This window comes from Hylobates moloch, unplaced genomic scaffold (genome assembly GCF_009828535.3).
Source record: "Hylobates moloch isolate HMO894 unplaced genomic scaffold, HMol_V3 SCAFFOLD_5, whole genome shotgun sequence".
In the NCBI taxonomy this organism is placed as follows: Eukaryota; Metazoa; Chordata; class Mammalia; order Primates; family Hylobatidae; genus Hylobates; species Hylobates moloch.
The window spans coordinates 56744048-56762979 of record NW_026652280.1 but is presented as its reverse complement, the minus strand read 5'-3'; the positions used below and the strand labels follow the sequence as shown (position 1 = coordinate 56762979).

The following is an 18932-nucleotide window of genomic DNA, read 5'->3' as shown; positions in this document are numbered from 1 at the left end:
CTTCACACTCATTAGGATGGCTAAAGTAAAAATGTCAGATAACAACTGGAGACATTGGAATCCGTATACACGGCTGGTGGAAATGTAAAATGGTGTAGCCACTTTGGAAAACAGTCTAGCAGTTACTCAATCAGTTAAACATAGAGTTATCATATAATTTAGTAATTTCACTCCTAGGTATCTATCTTGGAGAAATAAAAATATATGCCCACACAAAAACTTGAATGCAAATGTTTATAGCAGTATTATTTATTATAGTTAAGGATGGAAACAACCCAATGTCCATCAACAGACAAATGGATAAACAAAATATGGCATATCTATCTAATTAAATATTATTTGGCAATATAAAAGAATGAAATTCAGATGCATACTACATCAATGAACCTTGAAAACATTTTGCTAAGTGAAAAAAAGCCAGACACAAAAGATCACATATTATATGATTTAATTTGTATTAAATGTCCAGAATAGGTAAATCTATGGAGATGGAAAGTAGATTAGTGTTGCCTAGGGATTGGGGAAAGAAATTAGGGGTGATAACTAAAGGGTTTCTTTCTGATGTGATGAAAATGTTCTAAAAATGAACGTGGTTGTGCTTGTATATATCTGTAAATATACTAAAAGTCATTGAATTGTACATGTTAAATGAGTGAATTACATTATATTAAATATTTCCTGTAAGGCTATCATTTTTTTAAATGAATTAAATGGAGATCCTAAACTGAAAACTATATAATAACTGAAATGAAAAATTCAGTAAATGAACATAATAGCATTTTGGAAATGGCAACTGAAAGAGTCAGTGAATGTGAAGGCAAGTCAATAGAAATTATACACTGTGAAGAGCAGAGATAAAAAGTATATGACACAAAGTGACTGAAAGTAAAAGAATGGAAAAATAAACATCACGAAAATGGGAACTGGTATGACGATATTAATATTAGACAAAGTAGGATTCAAGATAAAGAATATTACAAAGGATAAAGCAGGAAATTTCACAATGATAAAAAGAACAATTCATCAGGAAGACCTAACAATCTAAATATCTATGTAGACTGGACATGGTAGCTCATGACTGTAATACCAGCACTTTGGGAAGCCAAGACGAGAGGATTACTTGATTCAAGGAGTTCAAGAACAGCCTGGGCAACACAGTGAGACCACATCTCTACAAAAATTTAAAAATTAGCCAGGCATGGTGGCACATACCTGTAGTCATAGCTACTCAGGAGGATCACTTAACGCCCAGGAATTTGAGGTTACAGTGAGCTATGATCATGCCACTGCACTTCAGCTTGGGCAACAGAGTAATGCCTTGTCTCAAAAAATAAAATAAATATGTATGTACTTAAGAAGAGCGTCAAAATTCATTAGGCAAATATTAATAGAAATACAGGAAGGAATATTAATAGGCAAATCTACAAATAATATTAGAGATTGTAATAGCTCTCTCTCATTAACTGATAACAATTAGGCAAAAAAGTCAGCAAGGAAATAAATGATCAATAATATTTACCTAATTAATATTTATAAAACAGTCAGCCAACAACTGCAGAATGTGCATTCTACTCAAATGTACATAGTAAATTCACTAAGGTAAAGTACTCATATATACTAAGCTATACATTCTCAATAAAGTTAAAAAGTTTCTACTTTAAACTTCATATGAAAATGAAAAAGAGCCTGCATAGCCAAGACAATCCTAAGCAAAAAGAACAAAGCTGGAGGCATCATGCTACCTGACTTCAAACTATACTACAAGGCTACAGTAACCAAAACAGCATGGTACTAGTATCAAAACAGATATATAGACCAATGGAACAGAACAGAAACCTCAGAAATTAACACCACACATCTACAACCATCAGATCTTTGACAAACCTGTCACAAACAAGCAATGGGGGAAAGATTCCCTATTTAATAAATGGTGTTGGGAAAACTGGCTAGCCATATGCAGAAAACTGAAACTGGACCCCTTCTTTACATCTTATACAAAAATTAACTCAAGATGGATTAAAGACTTAAACATAAGACCTAAAATCATAAAAATCCTAGAAGAAAACCTGGGCAATACCATTCAGGACATAGGCATGGGCAAGGACTTCATGTCTAAAACACCAAAAGCAATGGAAACAAAAGCCAAAATTGACAAATGGAATCTAATTAAACTAAAGAGCTTCTGCACAGCAAAAGAAACTATCATCAGAGGGAACACGTAACCTACAGAATGGGAGAAAATTTTTGCAATCTATCCATCTGACAAAGGGCTAATATCCAGACTTTACAAAGAACTTAAACACATTTACAAGAAAAAAACAACCCCATCAAAAAGTAGGCAAAGGATATGAACAGACACTTCTCAAAAGAAGACATTTATGCAGCCAACAAAGATATGAAAAAAATGCCCATCATCACTTGTCATTAGAGAAATACAAATCAAAACCACAATGAGATACCATCTCACATCAGTTAGAATGGCAATCGTTAAAAAGTCAGGAAACAACAGATGCCAGAGAGGATGTGGAGAAACATTGCTTTTACACCATTGGTGGGAGTGTAAATTAGTTCAACCATTATGGAAGACAGTGTGGCAATTCCTCAAGGATCTAGAACTAGAAACACCAGTTGACTCAGCAATCCCATTACTGGGTATATACCCAAAGGATTATAAATCATTCTACTATAAAGACACATGCACATGTACGTTTACTGTGGCACTATTCACAATAGCAAAGACTTGGAACCAACCCAAATGTCAATCAATGATAGACCGGATAAAGAAAATGTGGCACATACACAACATGGAATACTATGCAGCCATAAAAAGGATGAGTTCATGTCCTTTGCAGGGACATGGATGAAGCTGGAAACCACCATTCTCAGCAAACTATCACAAGAACAGAGAACCAAACACCTCATGTTCTCACTCATAAGTGGGAGTTGAACAATGAGAACACATGGACACAAAGAGGGGAACATCATACACCGGGGTCTGTCGGGGGATGGGGGGGCTAGGGGAGGAATAGCATTAGGAGAAATACCTAATGTAGGTGACAGGTTGATGCAGCAAATCACCATAACATGTGTAAACCTATGTTACAAAACTGCATGTTCTGCACATGTACCCCAGAACTTAAAGTATTATTTTTTTAAAAAGTTAAAACATTTAAGATATTATACAATGGAATTAAATTAGAAATTAATCATATCTAGAAAACCTACAAATATCTGGAAATTAAATAACACAATTCTACTTAATACTGGGGTCAAAGAAAAACTCACAAGAGAAATTATAACATATTTTTGGTGTGCCCTGCCCATGCCCTTCTGCTGCTTTTTCCAGGAGCAGGGAAGGAGTGGGGACAAAGGCTGATGAGGGTCTAATCTAAATTTAATCTCTTGTTTTTTTTAACTATGTCTGTGGAAATAATTATAGATTCAAACGAATTTGCAAAGATAGTACAAAAAGTTTTCAATCTCTTGTGGTTTTTTAACTTTGCATGTGGAAATAATTAAAGATTCAAATGAAATTGCAAAGATAGTACAAGAGTTTTCATGTACCTGCTAGCTTCCCCAATAGATACATCCTAGTACTTACAGTTACTTAAAACCAGGAAATTGACATTGTCATTTTTCTGTGCCATTTTATCACTCACCACCACTGAAATTAAGATACAGAACTATCACCACAAAGATCTCCCTCATGCTACCCCTTTACAATCACACCACCTCCCCATCCTAAACCCCTGGCAAACACTAATTTGTTCTCCACCTCTATAATTTTGTAATTTCGAGAACATTATATAAACAAAATTATACAACATGTGACCTTTTGAGATTGGTGTTTTTCACTTAGCATAATGAGAGCCATCTAAATGATTTTGTGTATCAACAGTTCATTCCTTTTTATTAAGTAGTATTCCCTGTAGTATTTTGTAGTATTCACTGCTCACATCATTATTCACTTATCGTAGAACATTTTAATGTTTCTGGTTTGGAGCTATTATAAATTAGGCTGCCATGAACATCTATGTAAGGATTTTTGTACGAACACAAGTTTTCAACCCCTTTGGGTAAATACCAAGGGGTACAATGCTGGATCATATGTTATGTTTAGCTTTTTGTTTTGTTTTGTTTGTTTGTTTTCCAAGAGGGAGTCTTTGTCACCCAGGCTGGAGTGCAGTGGCGCAATCTCGGCTCAGTGCAACTTCCACCTCCCGGGTTCAAGGAATTCTCCTGCCTCAGCCTCCTGAGTAGCTGGGATTAGAGGCGTGCACCGCCATGCCCAGCTAATTTTTGTATTTTTAGTAGAGACGTGGTTTCACCATGTTGGCCAGGCTGGTCTCGAACTACAAAGTGTGTTTAGTTTTTTAAGAAACTGCCAAACCATTTTCCACAGTAGCTGTACTATTTTATATTCCCATCAGCAATGTATGAAAGATCCAATTTCTATGCACTCACCAGTATTTGGTGGTATCGTAATTTTTAGATTTTAGCTGTTATAATAATTATCTTAAAAATATCTTATTGTATTTTTAATTTGCACTTTGCTAATGGCTAGTGATCCTTTTATGTACTTATCTGCATCTGTATAGGCTTTTCAGGGATGGAAAGAGTGCCAAGGTTACTGTATAAAAAAGCATTCAGGATGGGAGATATTGTTGCTGGCATTTCTAGAAAATACAGCCTGGAGTCTGGTACAGGTTACCTGGAAAAGGTGGATCTTGAGCATGGCAGGATTTAGATAAGGAAGAAGCAAGAAAAGACATTTTTAGTGTATAGTGCTGCACTCTGTCATTGAGAGTTTAAAAGAATGCAGCATTTTTATTTAGTCAAAAATACATAACCAGAATAAAAGGTAAGGAGGATAGGCTACTTCAATTTCAAATAGTAAAACTTCCTCAAAAGATCCAGTATTTATATCTTTATCCCAAAACTTGCCACCTCTAGTAATTGCCCACATCTCTTTAACCTCCGCTTTTCTCCTCTTCTCTGTAGCTCTATACATCAATCTGTCTCTCTTTTCTTTCTTATAAGAAACAAAGTAGTATATTCTTAACTTCTCCCAACTTCTTCTGTTATCAGTTCAGAAAAATATAAGGATTATATTGTGACTGTTTATCCTATGAATGTTAGGAAAAGATACATGTTCCACATGACATGCGAAGAAACCAGAGGGAAGAGCAGGTGTTCTCAAATAGAAAGAGTAAATAAGATACCTTAAATTTTCACTGAGTTTCAGTGTATGGCAATATATTTCTACCCATATGTGCCCAACTAAGTGCACTTATGGATTACTAAATTCACTCTCACACAATGGCTTTAAAAGGCAAAGAAAAGGCAAATTGAAGGTAATGGAACAATGCACACACAATACCAAACAAGAAAATAGCACAATCTCCATCAGTCCCATCTGTATTTAAAAACAGTAACAATATAATCAAGTCTGGAAAGAAGCTAATCAAAATAATTTAAAATTATTTTTTAAACTATTTGAAAAAATTGCAATTATCAGTAACAATGAACTTTATTATTCATTGAACCAAGATGTAATTGTGTACGTGTGTATAATATATGAATAAATAAGTAAATAAAGATCAACAATCAAAAAAGGTTTAGAGCCCACTTAGAACACTGAAAGTGCTGTTCTCTCCACCTCTCTCACTCTACCCTACCCCCTGGTTAGACACTGCTCTTGCAAATGTCAGGCTCCTGGCTTGAGCTCCTACCCAGATCTCTTGAGTTCCTGAAGTTTCTCTGGTCCCTCTTTTCCAAGGTACAGGTGCCTGGAGGAATCCTGGCCTTGGGTACCAACTGAATGACTTGATCCTGTTTTTCTTTGCCTCAATTCTGGATAGATTTCCTGAGTTTGCATCTCATATTCTGGTCCTTCCTCTCAACCTCCCATCTTGACCAAAACTCATCTTCTAGGGTGAATATGGCCCATCATTTGGATATCATGCCCACTTAGCTGTCTTCTTGGTACCTAAGAAAGAGCCCAACAGCTGTGGGGCTGAAACAGAACTAAGACCAGGACAGAGAATGCCAATACCTACAGTTCTAGGTATAAAGTTCTTAAAATCCAAAGTTAAGAGAAAAAAATTATTTATAGGTAATTTTTAAAAACAGTAACACAGCATTTCATGGAAATACCAAGAACCAACTATCCAGTACCAAGTACATTTCCAAAATAATGATATATTTACAGTGATACTATTTTAAATTGATAAACATTGTATGTATTTTTGGTGTATAACATGATGTTTTGATATATGTACATATTGTGTAATGGTTAAATCAAGCCATTTACTTCACATACCATTTTTTGGTCATGAGAACACTTAAAATCTACTCTCAGCAATTTTCAAGTATCCAATCTATCATTATTAATGATAATCACCATGAGGTAAAATAGATCTTTTGAACATATTCCTCTTGTCTAACTGAAATTTTGTGCCCTTTAAGCAACATCTCCGTAATACTCCTACACCTCTACAGTGATGCTTTTTGAGTCACACACTCCGTTGGTCTATGAGTTTCTTGAAAATAAGGACCATGGCCCATGCAACTTTGTTTCCGCAGACCTGGCCTTGAAAATTATAATTAATATTATTTTAGTTATTGTTACTACTTTTAAAACACTATGTGTCAAGATCTTGCTAAGCATATTGCAAATATTATCCTGTTTAATCCTTGTAATAATCTTATCATTCCTTTTTACAGATGAAGAAACTACACTCAGAAGCCCAGTAACTTACCTAAGGTCTTACAATTAGTACATGGTTGAACTGGGATTTTAACTCAGGTCTTTCTCATTTTGAAATTCAAACTCTTAATAAGACTACTCTAATACTGAGCGGGGAAAGTGGGGTAGGGAGATATATAAAAGTTTGCCACTGCTTTCCAGGCCAGAAGTAATAGCATGTTCCTACTTAGAAAATGTGACCTCCAGCCATGTTTCCAGCTAATTATGACTTCTCTAGCATTAAAGACACTGATCACGACACTCTCAGACATAGGAAATCTCTAAAATATGTCACAGAAAAAAATAAGTTATAGTGACACACGTATCCAGTGAATGAAATATAAAATACTAACTTTTGTAAATGTAGCTGAGGTTACTTTTCCTTGTGAGTCTAATTACTGCTGGCACATAAAATGAAGCTATTTGCAAATTCATATCTCTTAATTTGGCACAAGGTAGTAACTTAAAGAAAAAAACTATAGGTAGGCAAAAAAAAAAATCACTGCTTACAGCAGCACACAGAACCAAGGAGTGATGCAATTTTCACTGCATGTCTTCTCAAGTAGAATTCATTAGCACCTGTATAGTACTTGGGTAATTTCAGACAAAGCAAGTTGCATATTTAACCATAAGTTCATCTTGCTTTGTAGTTCTATGGCTTCATATTAGAAGTTGAAGTATACCAATTACTTCATCATTAAATACAGATGTAAAATAACCATTTCAAGTTATTTTTCTTTTAAGTTTTGATCAATCATATTATTTTCTAAGTAATACATTCTTTTCTAAGTATACATTCTTAAGAGTATATTCTACTATTGAAATTGGTTTTAGCCACTAAAATTAGAAAATATACTATAGAGCTCTTTTCTTTTCTATTCTAAATAAATTTTAATTTACAATTTTTTATAAAAATAAGCAAAATGTATTTATTTAATATACATCACAAGAGCTCAATCAGAGACTTAATTTTAAAAACAGAAATGGGTGAAATGTCTTGGCTCATGCCTGTAATCCCAGCACTTTGGGAGGACAAGGTAGGAGAATCTCTTGATCCCTGGAGTTCTAGGACAGCCTGGATAACACAGGGAGACACTGTATCTACAAAAAAAAAAAAAAAAATTAAAAATTAGCCTGGCACTGTGGCTTACACCTGTGGTTCCAGCTGCTCAGGAGGCTGAGGTGGCAGGATTGATTGAGCCTAGGAGATCGAGGCTACAGTGAGCCGTGATCATGCCATTGTACTCCAGCCTGTTAGAGCAAGACCCTGTCTCAAAAATAAAAAAAAATAAAAAACAGAAACAAAACAAAAATAACACCACAGCTCAAGATACAGAGTCCTATACAGAAATCAAGCAAAGGACAGACCATCTAAGGGAAAAATGAAGAGACAACACAAGGAGAGGTTGGGCAGCCCGAGTTAGGGCTCCTTCCTGGAGACCTGCTTTGAGTAGATTTCTTGCAGGTATTTCTTAAAAGCTATGGAGTTTTTCTAGAGCTCAGCAGCATGTGTGTTCAAAAGGCTATTGATGTTGAGTTCTACCAGCAGGCTGTGGATGGAGTGCAGTGTGTTCTTGACATCATACAGGGCAGACCACTTGTCCTTCAGGATGTCCAGACAGGTGTTAACACTGGGCGTCCACATTTAGATAGTACCAGGGCATGAGGAACTTAACCAAGGGCATGTTGTACGGGTAGCCACTGGGGAACTCCAGGGAAACCTTATATCTCAGGTCTTCCGTGCCAGCTGCTTCAGGGATGGTCCTACTGATTTCAAAAGGTTGTCTGATGCAGGTAAGGCAGAAATTCCTTTGTTGCCAGAGATCACAAGGGTCTTCAGCTCTTGCTGTATCCTGCCGTACCCACTGCTGCACTCTGCTCCTTTATGGGCAGCAATGCTGGTGGCAGCTGTGTTGCAGTTTTGGCAGGCCATCCAGGCAGCACTGGCAGGGAGACAGGAACTCAGAGAACATGACTACAACTGCCTACTTTTTTTTTTAATGGTAGATGAAATGCTTAAGTGGACTAGCCAGCTCCTAATTGTCTCATTTCACTGAAAACTGTTTCTAGTCAACAAGGATGGATCCCATCAGCCTTACTGTGTGAGAAAACCTGATCCCTGGCCAAAAGTGAGTGTTCTGAAGTGGATACATAATCTAACCACTGTTAATCGGATTCTTCCTCCTGGAGATGTGGAATTGAGACCCAATTCTAATCAGCTAAGGCTGCTTGCTTAAACTAATTTGCTTCAGGGAGAATGTCCCCCACTACCATAAACACTGTGAAGCAAAAGTAACATGGGCAAATATGTATTATCTTAACAAAAACTACCAGCGCTATAGGCTGAAGTACGTCCCTGCCCCAAAAATTCTTATGTAGAAGTCCTACCCCTTAGAATGTAACTGAATTTAGAGATAGGGTCATTCTTTAAACTTTTTCATGTCAGGTAATGTGCAGACTGAGGGAGGCACACCTCACACAATAATGTGAAAACACAATCATTACTTTATGAAACACAAAAGAACCTAGGTTCTTTAAAGAGGTAATTAAAGTGAAGTCATTAGGATGGGCCCTAATCCAAGATGACCAGTGTCCTTACTAAGATGTGGAAATGTGGACACACACACATACAGGGGGAAGACAATGTGAAGGGGCAGGGAGATCATTTCCATCTACAAACCAAGAAGAAGCCTGGAACAGATCCTTCCTTCACGGCCCTCAGAAGAAGACAACCCTGCTGATAACCTAATCTCAGACTTTTAACCTCCAGAACTGTGACAAAATAAATTTGCTAGTTAGCCCTAGCAAACTAACACAACCATAAAGGGACACATCCTTGTTTGAGATGCTTGGGATAGAATGTAAGACCCTGAGGGAATAGGTGTCAGAAGCCACAGAAACAAAGCAGATGGTAAAACTACTCTGGATGGCACCAGAAAAAAACCGTTTTTTCTGTCTCGGGGAGAGAAGGAGAAATAAGTCAGTAAGAAAATTTGAAGTGTAGGGACTTTTTGGACAAAGGGCCAAAAGAATTTTCTCAGGAGTGTCTGAAAGTATCCCCAACAGGCAATCCTGATTATATTCCTATGATATAAACCCCCAAACCTTCAACAAAATCTATTGCATATGGAAACAGAAACCCATAGCCAGAGGTGACCATGAGAACATCAACCTGGCATTCCTCCACCCCCTTATCTCACTGCCTTCTCATTCAGAAATTTGTAGAAATCTCACAGAAGCCACATGAGCCCCACAGGGTATGAAATATGGTTCATGCCAATATTATCTAAATCTGAAAGCACTAGGATATTTTAGCTGACACTTGGAACTGCAAAGAAAGATGAAGTAGACTTGCAGATAGATGCAGAAATGAAAGACCAAGTGACCCTAGAGAGAGAGAATGAGAGTTATGAGGCTGTTTTCTGGTTCTAATTCCTCATTTGGCCAGACTGTCTCCCTGCTTTTGAAATATCCACATCCCTATATTCCTCTTGGGATAACTTTATAGCCTCAAAATAAATCTCCCTTTTTTGTTGTTGGCTAAAGTAGCTCATGTTAGTTTCATTTGTGATTAAAATAATTTTAACTAGATTTATATAATATACACATGAAAGGACATCATAAATAAATAGCAAAACCAGACAGTTATTAGAAGTTTTAATCTGGGCTGCTATTCCAGGGGGGACATTTATACCACAACAATACAGTGAATAAAAGTACTGCCTCATTTTTCCAAACTAGTGTCACATAGAATACTTCACTCAATATTAGGTAGGGGCTAATTAAGTATGCTATAAAAAAGAGTGTTTTGAGGTCAAATACATTTGGAAAATACTAATACAGAATAAATGACTTCTGAGCAGTTGGGGGGAGACTTTTTTTTAAGGGGAGTTGACTATAAGACCCTTTCTTCCCACTGAGTGGCAGAGAAGAGAAGGTACATTATTGGAGGGAACTTAAAAGGTAATTACTTCAACAATAACAAGTTTACACTTGTTACAAAAGTAGCTAAAATAATATAATATCAATGTAAGGACAAAATCTAGTTCATCTCTAAGGCAGTATAATGTAATGGTTAAAACACATGATTTCTAGAACTAGGCTGCCAATCTCTCTGTAACTATTTCCTCATCTCTAAATAATACTTACCTCAATGCTTTGTGAGAATTAAACGAGTTACTATATGTATTAGTCCGTTTTCATGCTGCTGATAAAGACATACCCAAGAAGGAGGTTTATTGGACTTACAGTTCCACGAAGTTGGGAAGGCCTCACAATCATGGCGGAAGGTGAAAAGCCAGGAGGAGCAAGTCACATCTTACATGGATGGCAGCAGGCAAAGAGAGAGCTTGTGCAGGGAAACTCCCGTTTTTTAAAACCATCAGATCTCATGAGACTCATTCACTATCACGAGAACAGTGCACAAAAGACCCGCACCCATAATTCAATCACCTCCCACCAGGTTCTTCCCACGACACATGGGAATTATGGGAGTTACGATTCAAGATGAGATTTGGGTGGGGACACAGCCAAACCACATCACTATACAAAAAAGTACTTCAGCTGAGCACAGTGGCTCACACCTGTAATCCCAGCACTTTGAGAGGCTGAGGCAGGCAGATCACTTGAGGAGTTCGAGAACAGCCTGGCCAATATGGTGAAACCCCATCTTTACTAAAAATGTAAAAGTTAGCCAGGTGTGGTGGTACACGCCTGTAGTCCCAGCTGCTCAGGAGGCCAAGACACGAGAATCACTTGAACCTGGGAGGTGGAGGTTGCAGTGAGCCAAGATTGTGCCATTGCACTCCAGCCTGGGTGACAGAGTGAGACTCTGTCTCAAAAAAAAGTATGTCAAAGTGGCAAACTTCTGAAAATGCTAGTTATTATTATGAAGAAGCCTCCCTAAATATCTGTAATTTATCAACTTCCAAAACAGACTGAGAACTTCCTAGATTTTATATATCAGCTTAAAGAAAGTGACCCATTCAGGGCCGGGCGCGGTGGCTCACGCCTGTAATCCCAGCACTTTCGGAGGCCAAGGCAGGTGGATCATGAGGTCAGGAGTTCAAGACCAGCCTGACCAAGATTGTGAAACCCCATCTCTACTAAAAATACAGAAAGTTAGCCAGGCGCAGTGGCAGGCACCTGTAATCCCAGCTACTCAGGAGGCTGAGGCAGGAGAATTACTTGAACTTGGAGGGTGGAGGTTGCAGTGAGCCAAGATCATGCCACCACACTCCAGCCTGGGCAACAGAGTGAGACTCTGTCTCAAAAAAAAAAAAGTGACCCATTCAGAATGAACCAACTTGAGACACAGAAGAAGACTGGCCAGTGACACTACAGAAGGCCAAAAAGTCAAGAACTCTGATTAGAACCAGGACAAAGGGTTTTAAAATACGCTGTTGCTGTTGAAGGAGTTGGTAGTTAACCTAGAGCCACGACTTAGCTATAGCTTTATAGTATTTCAATTTTTTATGTATAATTATTTTTATTATGTTCTGATTCATATCCCATTTAGATGGTATTAAGGATATATACTGTACCTGGGGACAACCACTTATATTTGCATGGCTGTCACATCTCCAAGGTCATGTTAACAGGGCCTAAATAATTGTTCTAATTTAATGTTAACTCACTTTTTAAAAAAATTTGTTTATTTTTAGTAGAGACACATCTCTCTATGTTGTCCGGTCTGCTCTCAAACTCCTGGCCTCAAGCGATCCTCCAGCCTCAGCTTTCCAAAGTGCTGGCATTACAAGCTAATATTAACTTACTTTAATCATGTGTAGATGATCCTTTTCTTAACTGAGATAATGACTTCTACTTTGGTTTCAGACATTTTTTGACCACTATTATGCAATTTCTTTTTTAAATTTTGTTTTATTAATCTATTTTTAAATTTTAATTTTAATTTATTTGTATTTGTATATATTCACGGAATACAAGTATGACTTTGCTAGACTGATATATTGTATCATGTAATTTCTTAAGCTAATAATGCTTATCAGAATTATCTCAAATAGCTTTTTACTCTTGGAGGTATAGTAAACTAGTATTAACAAAAATAAATCCTCTCAAATCTCAAAAATGATGTAATTATATACTGAAAGATACCCAACTGGGCTTTTCTTTGTCATTTTAAATAGTAAAAGTAAAACTCAAAATAATTGGTAGAATATTTTAGATATTTCAAAAATACGGAATAAAATTATTGTGATCAGAAATTCTACTTCAAAATATAATTATTTTGTAAAAATTGAGTTTATCTAAAACCATAAAAGTTATAGTTGTTATGTTACATTTGCTTACAATTTTCCTTGAGAATAGGATTCTGTTACCTCACCCCCAAAATTATTTAATTACAATACTGAGATATGTAAGGGTCTATCAGTTATTCTGATCCTATAAAAATTATTTAAAACACTTACAAATGTGAATGCAGAACACTATCTTCCACATAAAAGTTTCTTGAGAGCTCTCCATATTTTACACAGAATTTTTCAGCTATATATGACCTTATAAGCCAAACATTTCAACTCCCTCATTTTAAGCAAACTGAAAATCACAATAACGATACCCAAAGTGACAGAATAGAACCATAATACAGACCTCCAGCTCCAAAGTTCTTTAGATATTTCTTCTGCATTTCATTAATGGTTTTATCCAGGTTTGATTTGTGTGTGTGTGTGTGTGTGTGTGTGTGTGTGTGTGTGTGTGTGTGTGTGGTTTTTTTTTAAGATGGAGTTTCGCTCTTGCTGCCCAGGCTGGAGTGCAGTGGCGCAATCTTGGCTCACTGCAACCTCTACTCCGGGTTTCAAGCAATTCTCCTGCCTCAGCCTCCCTAGTAGCTGGGATTACAGGCATGCATCACCACACCTGGCTAATTTTGTATTGTTAGTAGAGGCAGGGTTTCACCATGTTGATCAGTCTGGTCTTGAACTCCTGATCTCAGGTAATCTGCCCACCACGGCCTCCCAAAGTGCTGGAATTACAGGCCTGAGCCACCAAGCCAGGCTGATTTTTTTTTTTTCATTAGAAAAATTGCTTATATAAATCAGAATACAAACATGTTTTTTTTGTTTTTTTTTAAGACAGTATCTCACTCTGTTGCCCAGGCTGGAGTACAGTGGTGCAATACAGCTTCCTGCAGCCTTGACCTTCTGGGCTCAAGCAATCCTCCTCTTCAGCCTCCCAAATAGCTGGGACCACAGGCACAGACCACCACTGCCAGCTTCTTTATGTATTCTTGATATAAGCCCTTTATCTGATACGTCATTTGCAAATATTTTCTCCCAGTCTATGGCTTATCCTTTCATTTCTTAACTATGACTTTTGAAGATCAGAAGTTCTTAACTTTGACAAAGTTAAATCTATGAATTTTGTTCTCTTGAATCATTCGTTTGGTGTCACATATAGTAAATATTTGTGTAACTCAAGGTTACAAAGTTTTTATCCTAAAAATTCTGAAGTTTTATATTTTATATTTAGAACCATGATGTAAGTTAACAGTTGTATAATGCATGGATAGTTCTTTTTTATGTAAACATCCAATTCAGCACTATTGTTGAAAAAACTCCTTCCTTTCTCCTGAATTATCTTTTCACCTTTGTCAAAAATGAATTGGTCATATATGTGTGGCTCTATTTCTGAACTCTCTATACATTCTTACTCAATTTTTATTGTCTATGCCAGTACCATACCATTTTGATTACTGTGGCTTTATGATAAATCTTAAAATCATGTAGTGTAATAAGTGGTGTGCTGAAACTGGCTTGCACCCATTCACAAGAACTGATCTTCTACATCTCTTCCGTACCCTGTGTTCAGTGATGTCACATTAGTAGCTTGAAATCAGCCATGGTGTATTTACACCACAAAAGTATTTCCAGAGAGCTAGTTGTTAAACATCAGCACACCACTAGGTATAAATTCTCTAATTTATTCAAAGTTGTTCTGACTTGGCATTTCAACATAAATTTTAGAATCAACCTGTCAATTTATACAAAAATGCTAGGATGTTTACTAGGATTGCATAAAATTTATAGATCAATTTAGGAAGAAATTACATCTTTTTTTTTCACAGGGTCTCCCTCTGTTGCCCAGGCTGGAGTGCGGTGGCATGAACACAACTCACTGCAGCCTTGACCCCCTGGGCTCAAGCGATCCTCCCACCTCAGCCTCCCAAAGTGCTGGAATTGTAAGCATGAGCTACTATTCCCAGCCAAGAAATTACATCTTAAGAGGAGTCCTCCAATCCATGAACCCTGTATCTCTCTCTATTTGAGTAGTCTTTAATGTCCATCAGCAATATTTTATAGTGTTTAGTTACAGTTCTCACACATCTTTTGTAAAATTTATACCAAAATATTTCATAATTTTTGGTACTACTCAATATACTATTATAAATAGTATTGTTTTTCAGATTTTAATTTTAGATTATTCACTGCTATTATTTATTATTGTTTTTGTATATTGATCTTGTTTACTACAAGCTTGCTAAATTCAATTATTAGTTTTAGAATATTTTTTGTAGATGCTACAGAATTTTCTACACAGATACTCACATTACCTGCAAAGACAGTTTTACTTCTTCCTTTCCAGTCTACATGGCCTTTTATTTTTTCTTGCCTTATTTGTCTCAGTCTTTCACTATCCCCATTAACTATGATGTCAGCTGTAGGTTTTTCATAGATGCCACTTGTCATAATGAGTGAATTCCATTCCTAGCTTACAAATACCTTTTATCAGGAAAGTCTGTTAATATTGTCCAAAATTTTTTTGCACCTATTGAAATAATCATTGGCTTCAATTTGCTAAAATTTTTAGAATTTTATAACTATTTCATAAGAAATATTAATCTATAAAATTCTTTTCTTGCAATGTCTTTGTTTAATTTTGGTATCAGAGTAATGCTGGCCTTATAAAATGAATTGGCAGTTATTTCCTCCTCTTTGATTTTCTGGAAAAGTTTGCATTAAATTGGTGTTATTTCTTCCAGGAATGTTTGTAAGAATTCCAGTGAAACCACTTACCAGTGAAACTCTTGGCTTGGAATTCTTTATGATTAGGTCTTTAACTACAAATTAAATTTATTTAATAAATAAAAGGCTATTTCTTCTTGGATTAGCTGTGATAGTTTGTGTTTCTCAAGTAATTGTGTCTATTTCATCTAAGTTGACTATACTGGCATAAAATTCATAATATTTCCTTCTTACACTTTTAATCTGTTGCATCTGTATTGATATCACTTCTTTCATTCTGAATATTCAAAATTTGTGTTTTCTCCCCCTACCCCAATCCTATCCTCTTTTTTTTTCCACTAATCAGTGTGGCTAGAAGTTTAAATCAGTTGTACTGATTCAGTCAAAGAAGCAGCTTTTGGTTGTACTGATTTTTTCTATCTCTGTCTTCAGTTCATTGATTTCTACTCTAATTTTTATTATTTTCTTTCTCTTCTTTTTCTGGTTTCTTAAGGTGGAAGTTGAGGTCATTGATTTGAGATCTTTCTTTTTCCAACATAGACATTTAATGTCTATATCTTATTTAAAACACATTTAGTGTTATAAATTTCCTTCTAAGTACTGCTGTAGCAACATCCCACAATTTTAATATGTTGAATTTTCATTACCATCTAGCTCAAAATACTTTCCTGTTTGATTTCATCACTGACCTATGAGTTATTTACGAGTGTGTTGTTTAGTTTACAAATATTTGGGGAATTCCCCACACATCATTCTGTTATGGATTTCTAACTTAATGCCATTGTCATCAGAAAACATACTTTGTATTACTTGAGTCTGTTTAAATTTGAGACTTGTTTTATGACCTAGAATATAGCCTAACTTGGTCAATGTTCCATGTGCACTTGAAAAGAATGTGTGTTTTGTTGTTTTAAAGTGATCTACAAATGTCAATTACTTCTAGTAGGTTGATAGTGTTAAGCCTTCTACACTTTTACTAATTTTCTGTCTACTTACCCTATCAATTATTGAAAGAGAAGTATTGGAATCTCCAGATATAATTATGGGATCTAGTTACAAATTTTTTCTGTATTACTTTCAGTTCTATCAGATTTTAATTTGTGTTTTCCATTTGTATCATTAGACACATGAATGCGTACAATTATATTAGGTACCCTTGATGAATTCACCCTTTTATCATTTTGAAGTGAGCCTTTTTATCCTTAATAATATACTCTGATCTACAACCTATTTTGTCTCATAGTAACATAAGTATCTTTTGATTAGTGTTGCCATGGTATGTCTTTTTTGGTCCTTTTACCTTTAACCTATTTGGTTTTTTATGTCTAAAATATGTTTATTGCAGGCAGCATACAGTTGGGTCTCACATTTTTAACCAATCTGGCAATCTTTGTGAAATCACTAAATTCTACCTGGGTTACTGACTTCCTTTCTACTATCATATCTTTACTTTCCAATATCTGTTTTTTGTTCTCAAAAAGTTCTACTTTTGGATAGCCTTTCGGTTCTTGTTTTACACAATCAGTAACTTGTCTTATTTCTTTGAACATATTAAGATAGCCAATTTAAAATACTATTCTATTCTCTGCATTGACTGTTTTTTCTACGTTCATTTTACCTGTTGGTTTATTTTCCTCTCTCTTTTTCATGTTACATGCTCTCTAATCAGTCATTGATTTATGTTTGGGTGATGTTAACTGATAGACTTAACATTAGGGTAGGATTTCTCAACTTTGGCCCTATTGACATTTTGAACTGAATAATTATTTTGGGGAACAGGAAGATGAGCTTCCCTGTGTACTGCAAGATGGTTAGCAGCATCCTTGGCCTCTATCCCCAAGATGCCAGTAGCACACCTCTGCGCATATCTTTAGTTATTACAATCAAGTATCTCTCCAAAGATTGCCAAATGTCCCCTGTGGGGGGAAATCAGTCCTAGTTTATAACCAATGCATTAGGGTGATCAGGGTCTTGAGAGTTTCTCAGAGAAGTTCTCCAGTTTCCTACTTTGTGAGTGAAGAATATGAACCTAGTCACTAGCATTTGGAAGCCAAGCAGATGAACAGACATAGGTATCTCACCAACCAATACACAGACTCTGACTTAATCTCTCTGGTAGGCAGAATAATGGCCTCTCACAGATGTCCACACATCCTAATCCCAGGAACCTATGAACATGTTATGTTACATGGCAAACGAGAATTTAGATAGCAGGTAGAATTAAGCTTGCTAAAAAATTGACCTTAACAAAGGGAGATTATCTTGGATTATTCAGTTGGATTTAAATATAGAAGAGGAGGGCAAGAGAGTCAGGGACAAAATGATATGATGTGAAAAATCCATTGCTGGCTTTGAAGAAGTAAGGGAGCCATGAGCCAAGTAATGCAGGTGGCTGAAAGGAGCTGGAAAAGGCAAGAAAACAAAATTTCTTTCTAGAGCCTCCATGAAGAAAGACAACTCTGCTGACATGTTAATTTTAACCCACTGAGACTCATTTTGGACTTCTGACCCCTGGAATTATAAGATGATAAATTTGTGTTTTTTTAAACCACTATATTTGAGGAAATTTTGTTATAGAACCAATAGGAAAAATAATATAATCATTTGATTTCAGTATGGTGCTTTAGCATCCACTCTCAGCTCTGCTTAGTATTCCCAAATCTAGAACAAACCTGAGATAATCTCTTCTACCGTGAATCAACAAGTCCTATCTATGTCTGTCAAGGTCGAAGAATCCAGGCTTATTTGTTGAGATGGGACATACGGAGCAAACTGTTGCTTAAACAGATTTTCAACCAATCCTTCCATTCCAAGCCCACTCTACTCCCCAAGGCTATTTAAGGGTACCTTGTACCTCCAAATCCTGAATTTTTCCAGCATTCTGCAGTAGAGACAGACATGCTTTTATCATGGCAAGTAGTTAGACTTCCTCTCTATTCTGCTAAGTCACCACTCATTCTCATTCCTCCTTGCAAAAATACATAGACGTCTCTTATCCACTATCTCTCTCAATCTTTTTGATCTTTAAGGGTTCATGCAGTTTTGGTTTCTCTACTGTCATTTTACTGGGATTTCAAGGACAACAGAAATAAACAAGTTCAACTGCTATGTTTAACTAGTTTTATTTTCAGCTGACATTTTATCAAGCCCTTACTGTGTATCAGATTTGCAGATAAACCTTTATTTAAATTATTATTTGAATC

At 36.2% G+C, this 18932-nt stretch overlaps 2 pseudogenes; both read right to left on the bottom strand.

The window, feature by feature from the left end:
* Positions 1 to 8168: 8168 nt before the first annotated feature.
* Positions 8169 to 8681, bottom strand: LOC116468675 (ubiquitin-conjugating enzyme E2 C-like; annotated as a pseudogene).
* A 502-nt stretch (positions 8682 to 9183) lies between these two features.
* LOC116470117 (small nucleolar RNA U13) lies at positions 9184 to 9273 on the bottom strand (annotated as a pseudogene).
* Between the last annotated feature and the right edge of the window lie 9659 nt (positions 9274 to 18932).